The sequence below is a fragment of the Orcinus orca genome, chromosome 5, assembly GCF_937001465.1.
Source record: "Orcinus orca chromosome 5, mOrcOrc1.1, whole genome shotgun sequence".
NCBI lineage: Eukaryota > Metazoa > Chordata > Mammalia > Artiodactyla > Delphinidae > Orcinus > Orcinus orca.
Window position 1 is genome coordinate 35,498,282 of NC_064563.1, and position 14,405 is coordinate 35,512,686.

Consider the following 14,405-nt stretch of genomic DNA (forward strand, 5'->3'; position numbering starts at 1 on the left):
ACACAAAGAAATTTGTTATCAAACCCAGCAATCATGAGGAGAGTACAAATACAGGATATTGGAAAGGCATTTGAAATTAAAAAACCAGCAACTTAAAACAATCTTGTTTATATATAGACTGCTATATCAAAGCCTGATGTGAACCACAAACCAAAAACCTACAATAGATATACACACAAAAAAGAAAAAGCAATCCAAACACTTCACTAAAGATAGACATCAAATCACAGAAGAAGAGAACAAAAGAGGAAGAAAAAAGACCTTCAAAAACAAATCCAAAGCAATTAAGAAAATGGCAATAGGAACATACATATCAATAATGACCTTAGGGGTGTCCCTGGTGGCGCAGTGGTTGAGAGTCTGCCTGTCGATGCAGGGGACACAGGTTCGTGCCCCAGTCCGGGAAGATCCCACATACCACGGAGCAGCTAGGCCCGTGAGCCATGGCCGCTGAGCCTGCGCATCCGGAGCCTGTGCTCCGCAACGGGAGAGGCCACAACAGTGAGGGGCCCGCATACTGAAAAAAATTAAAATAAATAAAAAATAAAAAAATAAAAATAAAAATAATGACCTTAAATGTAAACGGATTAAATGCTCCAACCAAAACAGGCATGGACTGGCTGAATGGATACAAAAACACGAGCTGTATATATGCTCTCTATGAGAGACCCACTTCAGATCTAGGGACACATACAGACTGACAGTGAAGGAATGGAAAAAGCTATTCCATGCAAACTGAAATCGAAAGATAGCCAGAGTAGCAATAATCACATCAGACAAAATAGACTCTAAAATAAAGAATGTTACAAGAGACAAAGAAGGACACTACATAATGATCAAGGGATCAATCCAAGAAGAAGATATAACAATTATAAATATATATGCACATAACATAGGAGCACCTCAATATATAAGGCAAATGCTAACAGCCATAAAAGGAGAAACTGGCAGTAACACAATAATAGTGGGGGACTTTAATACCCCACTCTCATCAATGGACAGATCATCCAGACAGAAAATCAATAAGGAAACACAGGCCTTAAAGGACACATTAGACCAGATGGACTTAATTGATATTTACAGAACATTCCATCGGAAAGCAGCCGAATACACTTCCTTCACAAGTGCACGTGGAACATTCTCCAGGAGAGATCACATCTTGGGCCACAAATCAAGTCTTGGTAAATTTAAGAAAATTGAAATCATACCAAGCATCTTTTCTGACCACACCGCTATGGGATTAGAAATCAATTACAGGGGGAAAAAACCACAAACACATGGAAGCTAAACAATATGTTACTAAACAGCCAACAGATTACTGAAGAAATTAAAGAGGAAATTTAAAAAATACCTAGAGACAAATGACAATGAAAATACGATGGTCCAAAACCTTCAGGACTCAGTAAAAGCGGGTCTAAAAGAGAAGTTTATAGCAATAAATCTTACCTCAGGAAACAAGAAAAATCTCAAATAAACAACCTGACCTTACACCTAAACCAACTAGAGAAAGAGAAAAAAACAAAAGCCAAAGTTAGTAAAAGGAAAAAATCATAAAGATCAGAGCAGAAATAAATGAAACAGAGACGAAGAAAACAATAGCAAAGATCAATGAAACTAAAAGCTGGTTCTTTGAGAAGATGAACAAAACTGATAAACCTTTAGCCAGACTCATCAAGAAAAAGAGAGGACTCAAATCAATTAAAGAAGAAATGAAAAAGGAGAAGTTACAATTGACACTGCAGAAATACAAAGGATCATAAGAGACTACCACAAGCAACTCTATGCCAATAAAATGGACAACCTAGAAGAAATGGACAAATTCTTAGAAAGATACAACCTTCTAAGACTGAATCAGGAATAAATAGAGAATATGAACAGACCAAACACAAGTACTAAAATTGAAACAGTGATTTAAAAACTTCCAACAAACAAAAGTACAGGACCAGATGGCTTCACAGGTGAATTATATTGAACATTTGAAAAAGAGTTAACACCTACCCTTTTTTTTTTTTAACATCTTTATTGGGGTATAATTACAACACCTACCCTTTTTTAACTTTTCCATAGAATTGCAGAGCAAGGAACACTCCGAAACTCATTCTATGATGCCACCACCACCCTGATACCAAAACCAGACAAAAATACCACAAAAAAAGAAAATTACAGGCCAATATCACTATGAACATAGATACAAAGATACTCAACAAAATACTAGCAAATCGAATCCAACAATACATTAAAAGGATCATACACCATGATCAAGTAGGATTTATCTCAGGGATGCAAGGAATCTTCAATATCCGTAAATCAATCAGTGTGATACACCACATTAACTACTAACTGAAGAATAAAAACCATATTATCATCTCAATAGATGCAGAAAAAGCTGCTGACAAAATTCAACACCCATTTATGATAAAAACTCTCCAAAAAGTGGGCATAGAGGGAACCTACCTCAATATAATAAAGGCCATATATGACAAACCCACAGCAAACATTATCCTTAATGGTGAAAAACTGAAAGCATTTCCTCTAAGATCAGGGGTTGCCCACTCTCACCACTATTATTCAACATAGTTTTGGAAGTTTTAGCCACAGCAATCAGAGAAGAAAAAGAAATAAAAGGAATCCAAATCAGAAAAGAATAATTAAAACTGTCACTGTTTGCAGATGACATGATACTGTACATAGAGAATCCTAAAGATACTACCAGAAAACTACTAGAGCTCATCAATGAATTCAGTAAAGTTTCAGAATACAAAATTAATATACAGAAATCTCTTGCATTTCCATACACTAACAACAAAAGATCAGAAAGAGAAATTAAGGAAACAATCCCATTTACCATTGCATCCAAAAGAATAAAGTACCTAGGTATAAACCTACGTAAGAAGACAAAAGGCCTCTATTCTGAAAACTATCAGATGCTGATGAAAGAAATTGTAGATGACACAAACAGATGAAAGGATATACCATGTTTTTGGATGGGAAGAATCCATATTGTCTAAATGCCTATACTACCCAAAGCAATCTACAGATCCAATGCAATCCCCATCAAATTACCAATGGCATTTTTCACAGAACTAGAACAAAAATTTTTATATTTATATGGAAACACAAAAGACCCCAAATAGCCAAAGCAATCTTGAGAAAGAAAAATGGAGCTGGAGGAATCAGACTCCCTGACTTTAGACTATACTACAAAGCTAGTCATTAAAATAGTATCGTACTGGAACAAAAACAGAAATATAGATCAATGGAATAAGACAGAAAGTTCAGAAATAAACTCACACACCTATGATCAATTAATCTATGACAAGGGAGGCAAGAATATACAGTGGAGAAAAGACAGTCTCTTCAATAAGTGGTGCTGGGAAAACTGGAGAGCTACATGTAAAAACATGAAATTAGAACACTCTCTAACACCATACAGAAAAATAAACTCGAAATGGATCAAAGATCTAAACATAAGGCCAGACACAATAAAACTCTTAGAGGAAAACATAGGCTGAACATTCTTTAACTTAAATCACAGTAAAATCTTTTTTGATCCACCTCTTAGAATAATGAAAATAAAAACTAAAATAAACAAATAGAACCTAATGAAATTTAAAAGCTTCTGCACTAAAAAGGAAAACCATCAAGAAAATGAAAAGACAACCCACAGAATGAGAGAAGATATTTGCAAATGAAGTGACGGACATGAGATTAATCTCCAAAATACACAAACAGCTCATGCAGCTCTATGTCAGAAAAATAAACAACCCAATCAAAAAACGGCAGAATATCTAAATATACATTTCTCCAAAGAAGACAGATAGCCAAAAAGCAAATGAAAAATGCTCGACAGCACTAACTGTCAAAGAAATGCAAATCAAACCTACAATGAGGTACCACCTCACATCGGTCAAAATAGTCATCATCAAAAAGTCTACGAACAATAAATACTGGAGAGGGTGTGGAGAAAAGGGAACCCTCCTACACTGTTGGTGGGATTGTATATTGGCACAAACACTATGGAGAACAGTATGGAGGTTCCTTAAAAAACTAAAAATAGAACTACCATATGATCCAGCAATCCCATTGCTGGCTATATCTTTAGAGAAAACAATAATCTGAAAGGATATATGCACCCTAATGTTCACTGAAGCACTATTTACAATAGCTGGGGCATAGAAACAACCTAAATGTCCATTGACAGAGGAATGGATAAAGAAGAAGTGGTACATATATACAATGGAATATTACTCAGCCACAAAAAAGAATGAAATAATGCCATTTGTAGCAACATGGGTGAACCTAGAAATTATCATACTAAGTGAAGTAAGTCAGACAGAGAAAGACAAATATCATATGACATCACGCATATGTGGCATCTAATTTTAAAAAAAGATAGAAGTGAACTTATTTACAAAACAGAAACAGACTTATGGATATCAAAAACAAACTTATGGTCACCAAAGGGGAAACGTCAGGGCAATGGATAAATCAGGAGCTTGGATGAACAAACACACACTACTATATATATGATAGATAACCAACAAGGGCCTACTGTATAGCACAGGGAACTCTACTCAATATTCTGCGGTAAGCTGTACGAGAAAAGAACCAAAAAAAGAATGAATATATGTATATGTACAACTGAATCACTTTGCTGTACAGGTGCAACTAACACAACATTGTAAATCAACTACACTCCAATAAAATTAAAATATTAAAAAAGGAACAGAGAAGAACTACAAAAACAGCAAAAGAATTAACAAGATGGCAATAACCATGTACCTAACAATAATTATTTTAAATGTAAACACACTGAATTCTCCAATCAAAAGACAGAGTGGCTGAATGTATAAAAACACAAGACACATCTATATGCTGCCTACAAGAGAGACAAATCAGATAGAAAGACACAAACTGAGGGGTTTGTAAAAGGTATTCCATGCAAATGGAAACAAAAGGAAAGCTGTAGCAAAACTTATACCAGACAAAATAGACTTTTTTTTAAAAGAAAAAAGACTAGCAAGAGACAAAGAAGGACATAACATAATTATAAAGGGCTCAACCCAAGAACACATAACAACTGTAAAAATATATGCACCCAATATAGGAGAACCTAAATAGATGGAGCAAATATAAACAAACATAAAGGGAGAAATTGACAGCAACACAATAATAGGAGATGACTTCAACACCTCACTTACATCAGTGGACAGATCACCTAGTCAAAAAGCCAATAGGGAAATACTGGCCTTAAATGACACTTTAGACCAAGCAGACATAATAGATATAAATAGAACATTCCATCCAAAAGCAGAATACACATTCTTTTCAAGTGCATATGGAACATTCTCCAGGATAGATCACATGCTAGGTCACAAAACAAGTCTCAATAAATTTAAGAAGATTTAAATCATATCATACATCTTTTCTGACCACAACAGTATGAGACTAGAAATCAATTACAACAAAAAAACCTGCAAAAACCACAAACATTTGGAGGCTAAACAATATGCTACTAAACAAGCAATGGGTCACTGAAGCAATCAAAGAAGAGGGACTTCCCTGGCAGTCCAGTGGTTAAGACTTCGCCTTCTAATGCAGGGGGTGCAGGTTCAATCCCTGGTCGGGGAGCTAAGATCCCACATGCCTCAGGGCCAAAAAACCAAAACATAAAGCAGAAGCAATATTGTAACAAATCCAATAAAGACTTTAAAAACGGTCCACATCAAAAAAAAAAAAATCTAAAAAAGAAATAGAAGCAATCAAAAGATACCTGGAGACAAATGAAAATGGACACACAACAATCCAAAATCTATGGGATGTGGCAAAAACAGTTCTAAGAGGGAAGTCCATAGTAATAAATGCTTACCTCAAGAAACGAGTTTCAAATAAACAACCTAATTTTACACCCCAAGGATCCAGAAAAAGAAGAACCAATGAAGCCAAAAGTTAGTAGAAGAAATAACAAAGATAAGAGCAGAAATAGATGAAATAGAGACTTTAAAAAACAAGAGAAAAGAGCAATTAAACTAAGAGCTGGTTCACTGAAAAGATAAGCAAAATTGACAAACCCTTAGCTAGACTCACCAAGAGAAAAAGAGAGGACTCAAACAAATCAAAAATGAAAGGAGAGATGTTACAACTAATACCACAGAAATACAAAGAATCATAAGAGACTACTATGAAGAATTACATGCCAACAAACTGGACAACCTAGAATATATATAAACTCCTAGAAACATATCATCTACCAAGACTGAATCATGATGAATAGGAAATCTGAACAGATCAATTACTAGCAAGGCATCTGAACTGGTAATCAAAAATCTCCCAACAAACATGACTCCAGGACCAGATGGCTTCACCAGTGAATTCCACCAAAACTTTCAAAGCATTAATACCAATCTTTCTCAAACTCTCCCTCAAAATATGGGAGAACTCCTCCAAATACATTTTACGAGGTCTATATTACCCTGATATCAAAACCAAACAAGGATGGCATACAAGAAAGAAAATTACAGGCCCGAATCACTGATAAACATAGGCGAAAAATCCTCAACAAAATATTAGCAAAATGAATTCAATAATGCATTAAAAGAATCATACACCATGATCAAAGGGGATTTATCAGCGATGCAAGGATGGTTCAACATCTGCAAGTCAGTCAGTGTGATTCACCATATTAACAAAATGAAGGATAAATATGATCATCTCAATAGATGCAGAAAAAGCATCTGACAAAATTCAACATCCATTTATGATAAAAAAATAAACAACTCTCAACAAAGCGGGTATAGGAGGAACATACCCGAACATAATAAAGGCTATATATGGCAAGCCCACAACTAACACCATACTCAATAGTGAAAAGCTGAAATCTTTTGCTCTAATATCAGGAACAAGACAAGGATGTCACTCCAGCCACTTTTATTCAACATACTATTGGACGTTTTAGCCACAGCAATTAGGCAAGACAAAAAATAAATAAAGGCATCCAAATTGGAAAGGAAGAAGTAAGCTTGTCTCTATTTGCAGATGCCATGATACTATACATAGAAAACCCTACAGATTCCATCAAAAAATGGTTAGAACTAATAAACAAATTCAGTAAAGGTGCAGGACAAAAAATCAATACACAAAAATTAGCTGCATTTCTTTATAGTAATAATGGACTATCAGAAAGAGAAATTAGGAAAATAATCCCATTTACAATAGCATCAACGAATAAAATACCAAGGAAGAAATTTAACTAAGGAGGTGAAAGATCTCTATACTAAAAACCACAAGACATTGATGAAAGAAATTGAAGACAGCACAAATAAATGGAAAGATATTCCATGCTCATGGATTGAAAGAATTAGTATTGTTAAAATGTCATACTACCAGAAGCAATATACAGGTTCAATCCAACCCCTATCAAAATTCCAATGGCATTTTTTACAGAAATAGGATAAATAATCTTAAAATGTGTATGGAAACATAAAAGACCCCAAATAGCCAAAGTAATCTTAAGAATAACAAAGCTGGAAGTATCACACTCCCTGATTTCAAACTGTATTACAAGCTAAAGTAACTGAAACAGTATGGTATTTGCATATAAAAGGACACATAGATCAATGGAACAAAACAGAGAGCCCAGAAATTAACCCACACATATATGGTAAATTAAGTTATGACAAAGGGCTGAAGAATATACAATGGGGAAAGGACAATCTCTTCAATAAAAGGTGCTGGAAAAACTGGATAACTACATGCAAAAGAATGAAACTGGACAACTATCTCATAACATATATAAAAATTAACCCTAAAGGGATTACATACTTGAATGTAAGACATGACACCATAAAATTCCTAGAAGAAAACACAAGTGGTAAGCTCACTGACATAGGTCTTGGTGATGATTTTTTGAATCTATGTCAAATGCAAAAGAACAAAGGCAAAGATAAACAAGTGGGAGTACATCAAACTAAAATGCTTCTGCACAGCAAAGGAAACCACCAAGAAATGAAAAGGGAACCTACAGAATGGGAGCAAATATTTGCAAACTATGTATCTGATAAGGGGTTAATATCCAAGATACATAAAGAACTCATACAACTCAATAGCAAACAAACAAAAAAAAACAAAACTCAAACAATCCAATTAAAAATGGGCGTAAGAGCTGAATAGACTCTTTTTTTTCCAAAGAAGTCATACAGATGGCCAACACATACATGAAACGATGCTCAACATCATTAATCATTACAGAAATGCAAATCAAAACCACAATGAGATATCACATTATACCTCTTAGAATGGCTATCATCAAAAAGACAAGAAATAAAAAGCATTGGCAAGGATTTGTAAAAAAGGGAACCCTCATGCACTGTTGGTGGGAACGTAAATTGGTACAGCCAATATGGATAACAGTATGTAGGTTCCACAAAAAATTAAAAATAGAACCACCATATGATCTAGTAATTCCACTTCTGGGTATTTATCCAAAGAAAATGAAAATACTAATTTGAAAAGATACGGCTACCCCTATGTTCATCACAGAATTAGCCAAATATGGAACCAACCTAAGTGTCCATCAATGGATGAATGGATTAAGAAACTGTGGTGCGTGGGGCTTCCCTGGTGGCACACTGGTTAAGAATCTGCCTGCCAATGCAGGGGACATGGGTTCAAGCCCTGGTCCAGGAAGGTACCACATGCCATGGAGCAACTAAGCCCGTGAGCCACAACTACCGAGCCTGCGTGCCACAACTACTGAAGCCCATGTGCCTAGAGCCTGTGCTCTGCAACAAGAGAAGCCACCACAATGAGAAGGCTGTGCACCACAACAAAGAGTAGTTTCTGCTCCCGCAACTAGAGAAAGCCCATGTGCAGCAACAAAGACCCAACCCAGCCAAAAATAAATAAATTTAAATTAATTTAAAAGTAAATAAAAAAAGATTATGTAGTTAAAAAAAAACTGTGGTGTGTATACATACAATAGAATATTATTCAGCCACAAAGAAGAATAAAATCTTGCCATCTGCGACAACATGGATGGACCTCAAGGGCATTATGCTAAGTGAAATAATTCAGAGAAGGACAAATACCATATGATCTCTCTTATATGTGGAATTTACAAAACAAAAACAAGCTCATAGATACAGAGAACAGACTGGTGGTTGCAAGAGGCAGGGGGTAAGTGGTGGGAGAAATGGGTGAACTTTTTTATAAGTTTAAATAAATTGAATAAAAAAATTTTTTAAAGAAATTAGATTTTTAAAAAAATGGTTTTCACCACCAGTCTAAACCATGAGAAATCCACTTCTTTTCCTTTTTGTCTGCTCCTTAAATCTCAAGTATACTTGAAATGCATTAACCACCACAAAACATTGTTAAGGTTTTCCTTTGCATAAGACATTTAAATTGATTCTTTAACTACCAAACACCACAGATGCAGGCTATTAACCTTGAGTGATTGCTTTTGTAAACACACTGCATTCTGAAGACAGATCAAAGGCTGTATCTTGCTCCCATGATGACCCACTATCATGGCCTCTAAGTAACTTCAATAACATTGTTTGAAATAGCCAATTTAACCAAGTTTTAGTTTTTTCCCCTCATGTATACACAATGTTCCTAACATGCAGTGGGGTTGATGGAGAAAAGAATGGGGAAGATACTTGCATTACAAATACAGACAATGGCATCTCCTCCACGGAGACACCTCGACATTTCCTCTGAGGGCCAACTGCTCAAGGTTAAGTTGAATTGTGCCCTGGTTTCTTGGTTGTCATGTTTGCAAACCTCTATTTTCTCCCCACTGGTTATTTATTCAGTGTCAGTTCACGCACGGTACTTTGCTGGGCTTTACACCAAATTATTTAAATATACTTGGTCTTCTAAAATGTGAGAAATATAATCCACAGAAAACCGTAGTGACTGAATTAAATAAGAGAACAAGCAGTCACAAAACAAGGAGGCCTGCAGAATTTGCACTGCTCTTTACCATCAATTCTCTCCTTTGATATACCTTAGAGGAAAGACAGTGCATACTGCCGGGTAAGGCAGAACCATCAGAATTGTGTGCTTGGTTGAGGTGAGGCCGTTCAGACAAAATCCAAAGAAATAAGAAAGACTGTACTGCTCATTAGTAGAGACATCCTAAGAGACTCCCTCATCTCCCAGTTGCATTGAAAAATGCCACCCTCTGCATCCTCAAGAGTGAATATAAGTGAACACTGCTCATGTGCTCCAGGAAGATACTGTGGAAGAGGTTATGAAGACCAGGTCTTCATTCTTTGGGATAACCTCAGACAGTCCTCTTTCTTTAGCATAGCTTACAGATTCACGGGCCAAGATGGCAAAAGAGAGAAAACTGCAGTTGAATGGAAAGAATATTTGCAAGAGAACAAAACAGCAGCTGGCTTTCAGCTTTGCCACAATTATTAAGTGTTCTGTGGAGAATTTTTGTTTTTACATAATGAATTAAAAGTTAATACACATAAATCAGACCAGCTTTCTACTGGGGCTGAGAGGCAGGCACATGCATAGTAGATGGAACCACCTCCTGTCTCTGACTATACGCACCCACACTTCCCACAAACCTCTTCTAGTCCATTATCTGAAATGCACACCATTAATGAGTCAGGCCTTTTGAATCTGCTATTAGAACACAAATTCCTTTCTGAGAGGCAACATATCAGGCTGTCGGCTATTAATAACCTCTTCATTAATCAGAAAATAAGAAGCTAGTTATCTAGAAAGGGCCTAAGGGAATGATAAGAAAAGTGGAATTATTCATTTATCAACACTTTTTTGAGGATCTACTAACAGAACACCGTAGTACCAAGTGGGGATACAGTGATGAATTCATTCACTCATTCACTCACTCACTGCCTCCTTCATTCTGTTTAACAGATGTACCAGGAATTGGGACATAAATTCTGCCCTCAGAGAGAGACTATAATCCATTAAAAGAAATATTATTTGTATCTACAAAACAGGAATAAATACCATGAATTTTTAAAATGCTATTAGTATGGAAGTTAGTAGATAAGAGAGATTATTATAGATGAGGTGATCAAATACGGCTTCATGGAGAAGGCATTTAACCTGAATGTTGAAGGATGGCTAGCATATGAATATGCCAAGTGGGAGAGATGGCTGGAGAAATGGCCTAAAAATGCTAACCTGTTGCTTAAGGGAGCCAGCCAGCATGAAGCAGCAGAACTCTGCTGGTGCCAGACGCTTGGGGGAATGGAAGCGGGGAAAGTGAATGATGAGGTGTGTAAAAAGGAGGAAATTCCAGAGGCAGGTAGCATGTCTTGCTTTACCAATGTGCCTGGGGCCAGGCTTGTGCTTATTTATGTCTCAGGCCTTCTGCTTCTGAAAGTATAATTTTGTGGATCTTGGAGATTCTCTAGCCAAAGAGCCCTAATTTTATAGAAGAGAAAACAGGAGTTTGATAAATTATCCAAGGCCACAGAGCTAGTAAGTGGCTGATTTGAGACTATGACCAAGTTACACTGAAATGAATAAATGTAGCATTTTTTCCATGTGTGCCAAGGGCTATCAAGCTAGCTAGGAGCATCTCTCATGTGTGTATGTGTACACATGAGACTAGAGGAAGAAAGGGAGAATGATCAACTCTGAGATTAATCAGAAGAGACATGGGATATGAGAAGGTTAAGAAACACAGACCTGCATATTTCCACATCATGAAAGAAGCTCCTTTTGGAAACAAGAACTTAACTGGAACCTTGGGCTACAATATTTCCATCTATACAATAGTGGTCTATGAACTATGACAACTCAAGCTTCTAAGACCTTAGCTATCAAGGTGCCTGCTTCACGCATCAACTCCCCTCACTGTCATTAATTACTATTGTTATAAATGCAAATAGAAGGTTCATGGATGGCCAAGGATTGACTTCTCAGCGGGATAAAATGGAACCAGCAGAAAAGCAGTCAGCCATCCACCACTTGAGTTTAAGTGAATTGAAAACATCTCGCTTGATAGCCAGATTTCCAATTCAGAAAGATAAGCTGTCTTAACAGTAAACATGAAACGCCAAGAAAAACATAAAAAATATTTTAAACCAAGTTGCATTGGGCCTTCTATCTATCTGTTCTTAGAAATTTCTGCCTCCATCAGAATTAAGTTTCCTCTACTCGGTAAGTCATATAAATTTCCCCAGATTCCAGACCATTCAGAGCAGCGTTGAGCAGATGAATGTTTAAAAATCACAGAATTAGAATTGTTGGCAAGTATCTTAGACATTATCTGTTCTGACTCTATTTTCACATAAGATGGAACTAGCCAAGAGAAACAATGACTTGGCCAAGGTTATATACATAATAAAGATACAGAACCAGTTCCAGAAGCAGATTTTCTGCCTCGGGACTTTGCCCACCTAGGGCCTGGGGAGCAAGCTTTGTTGCTATTCTCCTCGTTGGCCAGGTGGGAGGAGGATTCTACTCCCCTTACCAAGAGCATAGTGTGCTCAGGGTTCAGGCTTTAATCAGGGACAGTTCCAGCTCCCCACCTCAAGTGGGATTTCACTTCAACCTCTCGAATCCTTACCTACAAACATAAAATATTAAAAGTGAGATTATCTTCTTCCTCCCAAGCCACTGATGTGACGGAACAACTTTTTCAGGTAAGTCTAAGTGAACTTTTTTAGATACTTCCAAGCTTTGTGCCATTTCTTTCTACAAAATTTCCCTTTTTACTTTTAAAAATTTGATGCTTTATGAATGAACGCATTATAATATAAATATATCTTCAGAAAGTACTACAGGGCTTCCCTGGTGGCACAGTGGTTGGGAGTCTGCCTGCCAATGCAGGGGACGCGGGTTCGCGCCCTGGTCTGGGAAGATCCCACATGCCGTGGAGCAACTGGGTCCATGAGCCACAATTACTGAGCCTGCGCTTCTGGAGCCTGTGCTCCGCAACAAGAGAGGCCGCGATAGTGAGAGGCCTGCTCACCGCGATGAAGAGTGGCCCATGCTTGCCACAACTAGAGAAAGCCCTTGCACAGAAATGAAGACCTAACACAGCCATAAATAAATAAATAATAATAATAATATCACCCCTGATTTTTTTTTTAAAAGTACTACAGAATTAGAAGCTATGGACAGATCCTACAATACAGAATGGTTAAAGGTATGATCACTTGATGGAAAATGAATTTGCTACTAACATCATCTTGGTAATTAATAACAAGACTACACTGTGAATTAGGAAAATTTTTTAGGATTTAATGTTAAGGGAAAAAAATCCAAGTTACAGTAGTAAATACAATCTATGATTACACTTTGTAAAACCATGTTTTTAAAAAAGTTAAAAACTAATAATTGCCACTGTGTTGCAGTTGTAGAATGATATTTTTTTCAGTTTATTTATTTATTTATTTATTTATGGCTGTGTTGGATCTTCGTTTCTGTGTGAGGGCTTTCTCTAGTTACGGCAAGCGGGGGCCACTCTTCATCGCGGTATGCGGGCCTCTCACTGTCGCGGGCTCTCGTTGCGGAGCACAGGCTCAGTAGTTGTGGCTCATGGGCCCAGTTGCTCCGCGGCATGTGGAATCTTCCCAGACCAGGGCTCGAACCCGTGTCCCTTGCATCGGCAGGCAGACTCTCAACCACTGCGCCACCAGGGAAGCCCTAGAATGCTATTTTAAAATGCTATTTTTAAAACTATTTTTTAAAAAAAATAACAAATGCTATTTTAAAAACTTCTAAGATTCTAAAAAGTGAACTATTATAATATTTTGGTATATTTAAAATTGTACAACTAAAGCACATTATAAATTTAAAATCTGATAGAAAACTTTTAAATATCACTTGGGTAAAAGAGGCTTGAGAATACTATAAGCTGCAGGTCCTAGACCCTGGAGTTCAGGAAACAATGGAGATGTTTCACAGCACTCTTAGTATGCCAACTAATCAATGAGAAAGAATTCTGCTGACTTTTCATACCTGACTCCTTACCAGTCTGGATCTGAAATGAAGTTGATTTATTCCATCACTTAATTGTTTATAAATTCAAGGCTCAAATGATGCACTGTTTCTTCCTGGCTCCCCTCCCTGCCATCATTAGCTTGGTGTCAGAGGAAAAAGCCACAAGCCTCCTCCCAAGGTATGCCTTGTAATTTTGAAGCTGTAAGTATTGCTGAAGTCACCATACTTTATAGACTCAGTATTTTATTATCATACAGGGACAGACCAGTTGAAACTTAGCAAGAGAAGGTACTGAATAATGTGTATTTTCAGAGGATCAAAACAAGCATGATATGTTTGTGTTCTTATGCTACCATGATAGTTCTTAGATGACTCTCAAATTAGAGAAGTATCTCTTTCTCAGAGTTTTTAGAAAGAGAAGATTAGTAGATATAGAGAATTAGGGAGTATGCTCTTTCAGGTAT

At 36.8% G+C, this 14,405-nt stretch overlaps 1 protein-coding gene across 2 annotated transcripts in view; it reads right to left on the reverse strand.

The window, feature by feature from the left end:
- Positions 1-14,405, reverse strand: part of TMEM108 (transmembrane protein 108) — a 373,023-nt gene that overhangs the window by 280,392 nt on the left and 78,226 nt on the right. The gene's annotated exons all lie outside the window — the stretch shown is intronic.